At 38.2% G+C, this 13,793-nt stretch overlaps 1 long non-coding RNA gene across 2 annotated transcripts in view; it reads right to left on the bottom strand.

Moving 5' to 3' along the window:
* LOC131997716 (uncharacterized) overlaps window positions 1-13,793 on the bottom strand; it is a 102,488-nt gene that overhangs the window by 37,752 nt on the left and 50,943 nt on the right. Inside the window, exons 1-2 of one of the 2 annotated variants that reach the window (XR_009398357.1) lie at window positions 6,371-6,636; window positions 4,438-4,499 (exon numbers count right to left, since the gene is read on the bottom strand). This is a non-coding gene — a long non-coding RNA (uncharacterized LOC131997716). Of the gene's footprint in view, window positions 1-4,437; window positions 4,500-6,370; window positions 6,637-13,793 lie in introns of those variants that run through there. The other variant, XR_009398356.1, reaches the window with a different exon arrangement.

Below are 13,793 nucleotides of genomic sequence, written 5' to 3'. Positions count from 1 at the left end.
AGTGTTATATTATATTAAAGCTAAAATGAAAGTGCGTGAGTTGTATAATATTTGGTTGTCTGTTAAAGCAGTAAACCCAACGCATGTAAACAAAGTAATAATAAACAAAATCGAAAGCAATGGCAACAAGTTACTGAATGAACAAGACAAAGAAAAAATAAAATCAACTTTAAAGAAGTTCAACAAAAAATGGGTTAAATGTTCCCGTATGAAACTAAGGTTTGAATCATCCAATAATATTTGGCTGGATACCGACATGCGTCTGGGCGTAAATGATTTCTTTGAGGTAATTAAAACATTTTTTTTAAAGCTTATCACCACTATGACCAAAAATATTTAAAATTAGGAACCAAGTACTAGTGGCAGTAGAGGAAGACCACGAAAGTCCTTTGAAGAATCGTGCAATAGAACAAAGAGAAGGCGAGTGGATGAGTTAGTTACATCGAATTCATCAGAATTAATTAAAAAAGCTGCGGAAAAGCTAACTATCCTGAGTAATCAAAGCACCATATCAGTTAAAGAGGCTTTGGGCTTGTACGTTGATATGGATTTGTCCTATAGAACATACAATATGATGAGAAATTTAGTAAATTCATTTCATAAGGATTGTTTCCCATCGTATAAGGCTTTATTCAAATCTAAACAAGAACTTATACCACATGATATCGAGGTAACAGAGAGCTCTGCAGAAATTCCATTGCAGTCTCTATTAAATCAAACCGCAAAAAGCTTGATGGACTCCCATAACTTGTGCCCCAAAAAAGATATTACATTAGAATGTAAATGGGGGTTCGATGGAAGTTCGAACCACAGCGTATATAAACAAAAATTTTCGAACCCAAGAATTAATGATGAGTTTATATTTGTGGCATCTCTGGTACCATTGCGATTTTTTGATCCTAAAACCTCCACAACATTATGGGAAAACGATCGCCATTCCTCACCCAGATATTGTCGACCAATAAAATTCATGTTTATGAAAGAAAACCCTGATTTGGTGAGAGATGTGGAACGGAATATTTCACTTCAAATCGAAAGCTTGAACAGCTTTCACCATGAAGAAAAAAACGTAAATGTTAGTTTTTCTATGAAGCTAACTATGATAGATGGCGCTGTCTTAAATGTTCTTACGAATAATAAAAGCAGTTCAAATTGTTGTATTTGTGGGGCGAAGCCTACCGAAATGAACTCAACTGCAGTGTCTGAACGCGATGTAAATGAAGAGCATTATAAATATGGACTCTCGACGCTGCATGCTAGAATTAAGTTTTTTGAATGTATACTCCATATTGCGTATAAGTTAAAAGTGAGAAAATGGAGGGTTTCAAAAGAACAGGAGAAACAAGTAGTTTCTGAAACTAAGTCACAGATTCAAAAAAAAATTAAAGAACAATTAGGATTAATAGTAGATAAAGTTAAAAATGGTTATGGCACAACAAACGATGGAAATAGCGCCAGAACATTTTTCTCAAATATTGAAATTGCATCGAAAATAACTGGAGTTGATAACAATTTAATACGAAACTTTTCAATAATACTGCGAACTATTTCAAGTGGATCAAAAATAAATATAGAAAATTTCGATACGCTCTTGAAGGAAACAAGGGATTTGTATTTAAGCAAGTATGCTTGGTATTTCATGCCAGCTACGGTGCACAAAGTACTTGTCCATGGAATAGGATTCATAAAATATTTCTCAATTCCTATTGGAATTTTGTCAGAGGAGGCAATGGAGTCATGCCATAAAATAATCAGAAAGGCAAGACTAGAGCATACACGAAAGTGCGACAGAGAAAAAACTAATAAAGATTTGTTTGTATATATGATTTTACACTCAGAGCCATCCATTAGTGTTTTAAGTCAAAAGAATAGAAATATCTCCGAAAACTTAAATGATATTCAATATTATATTGAGCAAGATTGAAAACAATACAAAGAAATGTTGATACCTTTTTTGAAGTGTTATTATGTTTTATGTTGTTTTATAAGAAATATGAAATAAAAAATTAAATAAAATAAATTTGAAAAAAATTTCGCTTTACATTGGTTCAAGAAGTCAAATCGGGAGATCGGATTATATGGGAGCTATATCAGGACATAGTCCGATTTGAACCATACTTACCATGGATGTTGAAAGTCATAACAGTAGCCTTTGTGCAAAATTTCAGCGAAATCGGATAACAACTGCGACCTCCAGGAGCTCAAGAAGTCAAATCGGGAGATCGGTTTATATGGGAGCTATATCAGGATATAGCCCGATTTGGTCCATACTTACCATGGATGTTGAAAGTCATAACAGTAGCCTTTGTGCAAAATTTCAGCGAAATCGGATAACAACTGCGACCTCCAGGAGCTCAAGAAGTCAAATCGGGAGATCGGTTTATATGGGAGCTATATCAGGATATAGCCCGATTTGGTCCATACTTAATGTTTTTCTTAATTTAAGTCAAATATACATGTATTTAAAATTTTAGAGCTCTATCTTAACTCTAACTATTTTTGTCCAACGAATGTATGAAGAGGCAACACGTCATGACGTGGCTATGCGGTTAGTTTCTTAGCACTCTTAGAGTTATAAAGGGTGGTTTTTTAGCTATTATCTTTTTGCCAATACTGGTTTAAACAGCTCACGCACGTTTCGTGTTTTGTTTCACTGTCAAACATCTTCAGTTTGGTCTATAATTTAACCATGAATTGTCTTACAATAATCTTCAAATATTAAATTATATGGAACGTACTATCGATTCAAATAAAGATTTCATAAATTTTTCTGAATTGTAAGCGATTTTTTTTTTGAAAAACTTTTTCTTAAAAAATCACCCTTTATTTCTGAAAGCTCTACGTGCGACAGGGAAGTGGGCTACCAAAAGTGGTCTAGGCGTAGTTCTTTTCAGCAGGAGATACATCTGTAGCACCTTTCTCCTTGGGAGGAGAGTATTTTCCATTTACTGAAAGCCCAACACCCCTGGTTGTTTTACTGGACAGGAAATTGAACTTTAGATCAAACATTTTGAGAAGGACAAGGAAGGCAACTCTGGTCCTATACACCTGCAAGAGAGCCATTGATATAAGTTGGGGTTTAAATCACGTGTCATGCACTGGGTATATACAGCAGTTGTTAGAACTATAATGCTATATGGTATTGTGGTCTGGTGGACAGCGCTTGAAAAGTCCACCTACAGTTCAATACTCAACCGGATCCAAAGAATGGCTTGTTAGTGTACATAGTCGCATAGAGAACGACACCATCTGATGAACTGAATTTAACGCTTCACCTAACTTCCAACTAACAATGCCTCTGTACATTGGGGCTAGACAAATTGCTGCGACCTCTGCTGTCAGTCATGCGGCGGCTACGGACACTGTGTTATCATCGATACAATGCCCGATATTCGGAGCAGTATTGATTACACATTGCCTGATGAAAAGTACTGTATGGGGATAACACATTGCCTGATGAAAAGTTCCAATGGGTCCAGGAATAGTCGCCTGGTAGGACCCATTGGAACTACAATATCCCTGTTAATAGAAGTTACAATGATACGGATGAATCCAAACGGGAATCTGTGGGTATGCCTTTAGCGACATGCAAGCTATATCTTCAGGATCAGGTCAGAAGGGCAACAAATGATAATAGATGGTTACAAAGGAGTGTTGCGAACATTTCAAAAATATTTGGTCTTATCTAGACCTGAAGCGGTCTACCGCTTTGCTGTCGCTGGCAAGAACAGACGTCTCATGATAGGTTACTGTCTGATCGGTAAACATGATGACACATTGAAGATTGCATGTGAAGACTTCTGCAAAAGCTGTGGGGACGTCGAGAAAGAAAAGACTATAGAACATCTGTTGTGGAAGTGTCCCAAACTAGCATTAGAAGGAGTTCCACTTAAGGTTCTCATTTCGTTGAGAACTTAACTAATTTAGCGGATGTGAACATTCGCAAGTTGTTGGGCGAACTGGATAGTTCAACGGTAGGAACTAGAAGGCATTTTCCGTCTCTTGTTCCTGTAGTTTCACAATGGACGAAAACTGCTAAGTGAATCTGATGGCAGACTGCCACTTAAACCTAACCCCACCTAAATTTCTTAGTAATTGTGTCTTGAGAGAAAATGTCTTAGAAATTATGTCATTACAGACAAATTCTTAGAAGTTCTGTCTGTAGAAAACATTTGTTTGAATTTTTTGTCTTTTGAGAAAATTCCATAGAAATTTTATCCTCAGAGAGAATTTGTGATAAATTTTTTCCTGAGAGAAAATTTTCGATAAATTTGTGTCTTTTGAGAAAATTTCTTTATCATTTATCTTGAGAGAAGAGACAAACTCTTAGAAATGTTGTCTTTAGAGACAAATTCTTAGAAGTTTAGTCTTTAGAGAAAACTTCTTGCCAGTTAAACACTTAAATTTATTATTATTTTGTATTAAATGATCTCTTACCTGTAAAATGTCGGTCTGCAAATTTGTTGATTTGTGCTGATTGATGAAGTATAACAGATTTTCTGAAAAAAAAAATACAAATTATTATTGTTTTTTATTGCGGCATTCAAAACACTTCTTTGCTAAAGCAATAGTATGACGTATTATATATTATTTTTCGCTTTAGTGAAATTGTCGACTAAGTGAAACCTCATCCTAGAGCTGGTAGACTATCTATAATCGCAACATTCAATATCTTCGATAGTTTTAATAATAAATATCGATACTATCGTTAATTTCCCATCACCCATATTTCAAACGAAAATCGGAAGTAAAAATTAGGAAATCGATTTATAAAGAAGAAATATCAACGCATAGACCAAATAAAACCAAGGAAAATAAAGTCAGTTGAAAGTCATGAGAAAATTCATTGTAAACAAGTAAAAAGGCGTTAAGTTCGGCCGGACCGAACTTTGGAAAACCACCACCTCGAGTGGCGAAAAATGCATACCTTATGCCCCACAGCAGCTATATCGAAATATGTTTCGATTTGGACCAAATACGCCTTTTATGTGGCCAAGACTTAAAATCGAGATATCGGTCTATATGGCAGCTATATCCAAAACTGGACCGATTTGGGCCAACTTGCAGAAAAATGTTGAAGGGCCCAACACAGCCCACTGTCCCAAATTTCGACGACATCGGACAATGAATGCGCCTTTTATTGGCCCAAAACCTTAAATCTAGAGGTCGGTCTATATGGCAGCTATATCTAATTCTGAACCGATCTGTGCCATATTTTAGAAGTGTGTCGAGGAGATTAACTTAACTCACTGTCCCAAATTTCGACGACATCGGAGAATAAAGGCGCCTTTTATGGGCCCAAAGCCTCAAATCGAGAGATCGGTCTATATGGCAGCTATATCCAAATCTGAACCGATCTGTGCCATATTTTAAAAGTGTGTCGAGGAGCTTAACTTAACTCACTGTCCCAAATTTCGACGACATCAGAGAATAAATGCGCCTTTTATGGGCCCAAAGCCTTAAATCGAAAGATCGGTCTATATGGCAGCTATATCCAAATCTGAACCGATCTGTGCCATATTGTAGAAGTGTGTCGAGGAGCTTATTTTAACTCACTGTCCCAAATTTGGACGACATTGGAGAATAAATGCGCCTTTTATGGGCCCAAAGCTTTAAATCGAAATATCGGTCTCGCACCGATCTGAGCCAAATTGAAAAAGGATGTCGAGGGACCTAACACAACTCACTGTCCCAAATTTTGGCAAAATCGGACAATCGGCGCAAAACATTAAATCGAGAGATCGGTCTATATGGCAGCTATATCCAAATCTGAACCAATCTAGACTAAATTGAGAAAGAATGAAGGCCTAACACCTTCATTCAGCAAAATCGGATAACAAATGTGGCTTTTATGGGCCTAAAACCCTAAATCGCCGGAACGGTCTATATAGGAGCTATAGTCCGATGTAGCCCTTCTTCGAACTTAACCTGCTTATGGACAAAAAAAAAAGAATCTTTGCAAAATTTCAGCTCAATATCTCTATTTTTAAAGACTGTAGCGTGATTTCAACAGACAGACGGACGGACATGTCTTAGATTTTTACACTAATCAAGAATTTATATACTTTATAGGGTCGGAAATGGATATTTCGATGTGTTGCAAACGCAATGACAAAATAAATATACGCCCATCTATCGGTGGTGGGTAAAAAAATGTTAGCCTAATCGAATGAAAATTGCGCCCTCTATAGGCACGATGTATCTTAAAGAGTACATTCAGAGTCGCACTGCTTATTTTTTTTTTTTTCAAAAAACTAAAGAAAATCGAATTTTTCGATAGTATCAATCGATATTTAGTCAAAAAACTTAATTTCATTAGTATTGATAGTGTCATCGATATTTTGCTAGCTCTACGTCATACCTCCCTCACCTTAAACATGCAATGCAACAAAACACTATTATTACTTTTTCTCCAAAGCTCTCACTGCTTCTCTCATTGCACAAAAACACAACAACATGCCTTTTGGATACACACACAAACAACAACAAACGCGAAAACCGCAGCCCAACACAGACAGAGTTTTACGCCGATTATATTTTTGTAAATTGCAAAGAATTTTAGCAGATTTCGAAATATATCTATGATCAATAAGTTGCACTTCACTTTTCCTTTGGTTTATTACATTCTTTCATAGTTTTAACTAGTTTAGATCACTTTTCAACTTTAACTTTTATAAGTTGTCAATTTTTTTTTGTTTAGATTCAAAACACAATTTTGCTATGGCAATAGTATGACTGACGTATTATCTTTTATTTTGAAATGCTCACCTAAGTGAAGCTTCATACCTCCTCATCTTAAACATGCAATGCAACAAAACACTTTAGCATTTCGTATTCTCTAACGCTCTCACAGGTTCTCTCATTGTACAACAATAAAACAACATGCCCTTTGGATACACACACACACACGCAACAACAACAACAAACGCGAAAACCGCAGCCCAACAAAGCAGAGCTTTATGCCGATTTTTTTTTTGGTAAATTGCAATGGATTTTAATAGAATTCGAATTATATCTATTAACAATCAGTTACACTTCACTTTTTCTTTAGTTTATCACATTTTTTTTATAGTTTTCACTAGCTTTGATCACTTTTCAACTAAAACTTTTATAAGATGTAAATTTTGCGTGCGAACGGTTTAAGAATTTGGTTGTAACTAAGAAGACTGAGCAACAAGTGGTAAATGGAATGAGAAGGAAAGTGATAAGAGGCAAAATAATCGGGTTGCCACCTGTTTGTCAATGGAGTGAAAAAGGTATAGTGTTTGTAACATCGATAAATTGTGTATAGATAAAGAATTTGTAGTTCGCCACTAGTGAATATAGATAATCTAAGAACATGCCGCAAGCACAATTCTGCTCTTAATGGTATGCAGTTTGCGTCGTTTGCATTTTCTAAATTGCATTGTTTCCTCTCCCGTGAATCAAACTATGACGTTACGCACGTATATCATATAGGGTTTCGGCATTATTAGCTTTCAATATATGTAACTTTCATTCTTTAATTTTTTTTTCCTGTAAAATTAATTTTTTTTGAAAAAAATTCAGGTTTAATTGAAAAAATGATCCATAAATTTTTTAATTGAAAATTTCCTACATTTCAATCACGATCGTAATTGAAAAGAAAAAATCTGTATACAATTAAAACAATTATTTATTTAATTAATTTTGTAATTGAAAACATGCAAAGCTCCTAATATTAAAAGATCGGGCAATACAGTGACGGGAAACTCAATGCAGCCTAAAGAACAGGGAGCAGACGATGAGTCTATCACACACTCCCGGGAAGCCCATCTAGTGGAGGACCAATGATTGAGGTCATCCAGATAAACCCGGAGCAGGACAGCTACTCACGCTCTGATGGAGAAAATGAGCAAGAGCAAGATTCATGTTGCCTTCATTTAGGAGGCATGAAAGACCAGGAACAAAGTTTCTAGACTGAACCATATCAAGTACCAATTGTTTTATGCTAACACTGGCACTCGGCCGAGGACCTGCGTTATTTGTCATAAAAATTTAAATTATGTATTTTCTTCAGAGTTCTCAACGTCGGATGAGACAGGGAGACGGTGAAACATACCTGGCATCACTTTATCTGCATTTCAAATTTTCGACACCGCCAACTACATCGGAGCTGCAAGGGTTGGTGAGGAAAGCAAAGCAGACAAGAAATGAGGTACTAATAGGCTGCGATGCGAACTCTCACCGTGTTTCATACGGTAGAACCAACATTAATAAACGGTGCCAAGCCTGGCAGAGTTCCTGAATACCAGCAATCTAATAACACTTAATATTGCCCTCCGTAGCGCAGAGGTTAGCATGTTCGCTAACGCCTGGGTTCGAATCCAGGCGAGGCCATCAGAAAAAATTTTCAGCGGTGCTTTTCTCCTCCTAATGCTGGCAACATTTGTAAGGTACTATGCCATGTTAAACTTCTCTCCAAAGAGGTATCGCACTGCGGCGCGCCGTTCGGACTCGGCTACAAAAACGAGGCCCCTTATCATTGAGCTTAAACTTGATTCGGACTGCACTCATTGATATGTGAGAAGTTTGCTCCTGTTCCTTAGTGGAATGTTCATGGGCAAAATTTGCAATTTGCATTGGTAACACCTCTACCTTTGTTATGTTCTGAAAATCTAATCGTTGAGGTTCAGGATTGGAGGGTCTCCATGGAGCAATCCTTTCCAGACCATCGCTACAATAGGTTTAGAATAGCTTCCGTAATAAGTTGAAAACCAACTGGCCAAAATTCGGAAGACTATCAGAAGAAGACTTGTGCAAGATAATTTAGATTGTCCAAGCATAGAAGACATTGATTGCCTCCTGGAAGCTTTTCTGCGAACAGGTCGATAGCGTTATTGACGCCGCGGATAAACCATATGCTTAGGAACAGGTGGATAAGTTACGGATCCCATGACATAAACATAAGGGAGAAAGTGGCACAAGGCACGCCACAGGGAGCCATTTTATCGACACTTCTTTGGTGACGACCATAAATAACCTATTACGGATGCCGGATCCCTGAGGAGGGATTTGAAACCGTCTGCTACGCGATGTTATAATACTTCTTACGAGTAGGGATCCGAACCAGCTATGCAGAAGGGGCCGAAAGTGTCTTGCTTGTGGCATATGACTGGGCTAGACTCAGGGGTCTCAACGTTAACCCAGAGAAGACTGAAATATGCCTGTTCACGAAGAAGACGAAGGTGGGCCAATTTGACGCACCATGTTCCTCAATAAAACGATTTCGATATTTGACAAGGTCAAATATTTAGGATTGATCTTGGATAGGAAACTTAATTGGAAGTGTCGCATTCAGGAGCGTACTGAGAATGCTCACAGATGTTGGGCACTATGAAGACGGGCCGTAGGCTCGAAATGGGGCCTGAATCCGAGGATAGTCATCTGGCTCTACAGAAGCGTGATAATACCAATACTTTCTTTCTTCTCAGTAGTTTGATGGACAGCTATGGAGAAAAAGTGATACGTTAGGACCATACAACAAGTTCAGAGACCATGTTCTCTTAGCATAGGCGGAGCGATAAGAACCACGCCCACCAGAGCACTGGAGACTATTTTAGATATCCGACCCATTGACATACAGATTAAATGTGAGGCAGCCACTGCGGCTATGAGACTTACGATGGGATTGGATGGGATACGAATGGATTGAGGATAGAAGCAACTCATACTATAGCGGTGTAATCGAGGCGATGATAGAAAACCTGGAAGGAAGAGAAGAGGTTTCCGATCGGATACCTGAAACGACAATTCAGGTCGAGTACGAGACACTGCTGCCAGAGGCACAGTCTTGGACTGAGAGAACTCTGGTATTGCAATCTGGAAGATGGATCAAAGATGGATGGATCAAAGCTAGACGACAGAGAGAGCCTGGGGGTCTACATTGAGAACCCAGGGACTGATATCTGTTTTAGACCGCCTGACCATAATAAGATCCTGCTGGCCGAGATCCAGGCGATCTCGGAATGCATGAGGTGGTGTGATGTTAACGCAAACACGTTGAGTATGAACATCTTCATGGACAGTAAACAGGCTATAAAGGCAATAACAAGCAGGAGGGCAAGGTCACGAACAGTCTTGCAGTGTAAGAAGGAGATTAACACCTTCTCTGAGAATGGCGCAATCCGCATCGTTTGAATGCTGGGCCATAACGAAGTAGGGGGGAATGAAATAGCTGACGTTTTGGCAGTGAATGCCACAGAACTGCCGTCGATAAACTTGGTTAACCCGAAACCTTTCGGGTCGACGGAGTTCGATTTAAGCGCATGTAACACTGTGGATTAGCGAAGCAGTCGGTAGGAAGGCGAAAATCCTGTGGGATGATCCGGATCGTAAGAGGCTATTACTGAAAGAAAGTAGGAAGGAGGTTGGTATAGCGGGACACAAAGAACTACGAGCTCACTTCTGCAAAATCGGTGTGGCAAGTGATTGCATGTGTAGGGTATTGCTTGGCTTTTGCGGCTAACAGACCCAGGTACTTAGGTGGGCACACGGTACCAGACATGAACCAACTTAGCGGAGTGGTATGGAAAACAATTAAGGATTTTGTAAGTAGCACGGAATTTCTAGCTTGAAATTTTCTTTTTCGAGGTTATTTTTAGTTTTTAGAGCACACAACAAGTTGATTACTGGCTTAGGTGTATGTCCATAGTAGCATGGGACAGATTTATGTCTATGTCGATTTAGCAATGTCCGTCCGTCTGTCGAAATCATGATAGCGGTTGAACGCGTAAAACTAGCCGATTGAAATTTTACACCGATACTTAATATTGATGTAGGTCGTTGGGGATACCATATTAACCGATCTCCCAATTTGACTTCTTGAGCCTCTGGAAGCTGCAATTTTTATTCGATTTGGCTGAAATTTTTATCGGTCTATAATCTGATATAGCTCCCATTTACCCCGATCTGCGCATTTGACTTCTTGAGCCCCTGGAAGCCGTAATTTTTGTCTGATTTGGATGAAATTATACATGTAGTTTACTGTTATGATTTCCGACGACAGCCCCGATTACCGCCCAAATCGGTCTATAACCTGATATAGCTCCCATATAAACCGATCTCCCGATTTGAATACTTAGCACTTGGAGGCCACAATTTTTGTCCAATTTGGCTAAAATTTTGCACGTAGTGTTCTGTTATGACTTCCAACAACTGTGTGAAGTGCGGTCCAAATCGGTCTATAACCTGATATAGCTCCCATATAAACCGATCTCTCGATTGGACTTCTTAGCCCTTGGAGACCACAATTTTTATCCAATTTGGCTAGAATTTTGCATGTAGTGTTCTGTTATGACTTACAACAACTGTGCCAAGTAGGGTCTAAATTGATCTATAACCAGATATAGCTCCCATATATATACCGATCTCCCGATTTGAATTCTTGAGCCCTTACAAAACGCAATTTTTGTCCGATTTGGCTGAAATAGTGTTCTGTTATGACTCCCAACAACTGTGCCGATTACGGTCCAAATCGGTCTATAACCTAATATAGCTCCCATATAAACCGATATCCCGATTAGATTTCTGAGCCCTTATAAGCCGCCATTTATGTCCGATTTGGCTGAAATTTTGCATGTAGTGTTCTGTTATGACTTCCAACAACTATGTGAAGTGCGGTCCAAATCGGTCTATAACCTAATATAGCTCCCATATATACCGATCTCCCGATTTGAATACTTAGCACTTGGAGGCCACAATTTTTATCCAATTTGGCTAAAATTTTGCAGATAGTGTTCTGTTGTGACTTCCAACAACTGTGCCTAGTACGGTCCAAATCGGTCTATAACCTAATATAGCTCCCATATATACCGATCTCTCGATTTGAATTCTTGAGCCCTTACAAGACGCAGTTTTTGTCCGATTAGGCTGAAATTTTGTAGATAGTGTTCTGTTATGACTTCCCACAACTGTGCCTAGTACGGTCCAAATCGGTCTATAACCTAATATAGCTCCCATATAAACCGATCTCCCGATTTGAATTCTTGAGCCCCTGAAAGCCGCCATTTATGTCCGATTTGGCTGAAATTTTGCATGTAGTATTCTATTATGACTTCCAACAACTATGCTAAGTACGGTCCGAATCGGTGTATAACCTGATATAGCTCCCATATACCCCGATCTCCCGATTTGACATCTTGAGCCCTTACAAGCAGCACTTTTTGTCCGAATAGGCTAAAATTTTGCATGTAGTGTTCTTTTATGACTTCCAACAACTGTGCCAAGTAGGGTCCGAATCGATCTATAACCTGATATAGCTCCCATATACCCCGATCTCCCGATTTGACTTCTTGAGCTCTTACAAGCAGCAATTATTGTCCAATTTGGCTGAAATTTTGCAGATAGTGTTCTGTTATGCCTTCCAACAACTGTGCCAAGTAGGGTCCGAATCGATCTATAACCTGATATAGCTCCCATATAAACCGATGTCCCGATTTCACTTATTGAGCCCCTGGAAGCCGCAATTTTTGTTCGATTTAGGTACTGTGCCAAATATGCTTCAAATTAGTCTATAACTTGATATAGCTCCCATATAAACCGGTCTCTCGATTATCCTTTTTCGGTTCGTATAAGCTTTAATTTGTACTGATTTGACAGAAGTTTGGTATGTAGAGTAAATTTATGCCCTTCAACTAAATTTATTTGGTATAGATTTTTAGCAAGATCCATGGTGGTGCGTTTCCAAGATTCGGCCCGGCGGAACTTAGCCGACTTTTACTTGTCAACTTTTATCTTTTTGATATTTTTTTAATTTTTGCGTACCATGTTCCCCTAGATTATCATTGGCTTTTGTCCCCTCCCCCAAAATTTCCCCCTTTTTCCTATATTTTAAATTTATTGTTAGGCATTTTATTACATAGCGACTGGAGGACACATCCTTTGGCCTCTTATCAACTTTGTTCGCAGTAGCACAAATAAAGTTCAATGTTTTTTTACTGATTTGCCAAACTACAAAAAAGCTAACAAAAAATTTATTATTTAGTTGTCCATTCAAGCAAAAATTTTGACTTAACATTTAATAATACGGAAATGCTTTCAAAACTTTTAATCCCCCTCTTCCTTTCCTTCCTTCTGTTTTTGTGTTGATAATGTAAATACTTTAGCTACTTAAACTTTTTCCGTATTCCAAGGATGACTTTTTTTCTAAGGTTTTCCATCCTTGAACCTTTTTCAAAACTTTTTTTTTGTCATTTCCTGAAGTATTCCTGCTTTCATAACGTTCACAACGTTTTTTCTTTCAGCACTGTTACACATTCAATGGCATTGACCTTTTTCATCAACATCGAAGTTTTGGCCAGGGTCATATGACGGAACGGACAAAGGAGCATTCATCCACTCTATATCACACTTTATTCATAATTCGGAGAATTGGTTCCTTTATTATTACGAAACTGTTGATGGAAAACACTGATTCCTTGTTCAATTTGAATTCCCATGGAGGTGAAGGGTCATTGTTATGAGTTCGGGTCTCACAAAAACCCGTTTCAACATCAATTATTCGATTAATTTCCACTTTAGACATGTGTTAATATGCTTTATTACAATCGAAGGCAGGCAATGGATGCCATGGAAACACTCACAACTGCCATAAATAAAAATGGAAGGATAAAAAGGGATCAATATGACACGACAACCTCTTGACTACATTATTGGCCTTAAGGTAAATGTATTGCAAACTACATACAAAGGATAACTGTAGACAGCAAAGAGCAATTGTATAAGCTGTGCTATGTCAATAAAAGAAGAGATTGATGTAAAAACTTGCATAGGAA

Source organism: Stomoxys calcitrans, chromosome 5 (genome assembly GCF_963082655.1).
Source record: "Stomoxys calcitrans chromosome 5, idStoCalc2.1, whole genome shotgun sequence".
In the NCBI taxonomy this organism is placed as follows: Eukaryota; Metazoa; Arthropoda; class Insecta; order Diptera; family Muscidae; genus Stomoxys; species Stomoxys calcitrans.
Note: the sequence above shows the minus strand (reverse complement) of the source record. Positions and strands in the feature narration are given on the sequence as shown.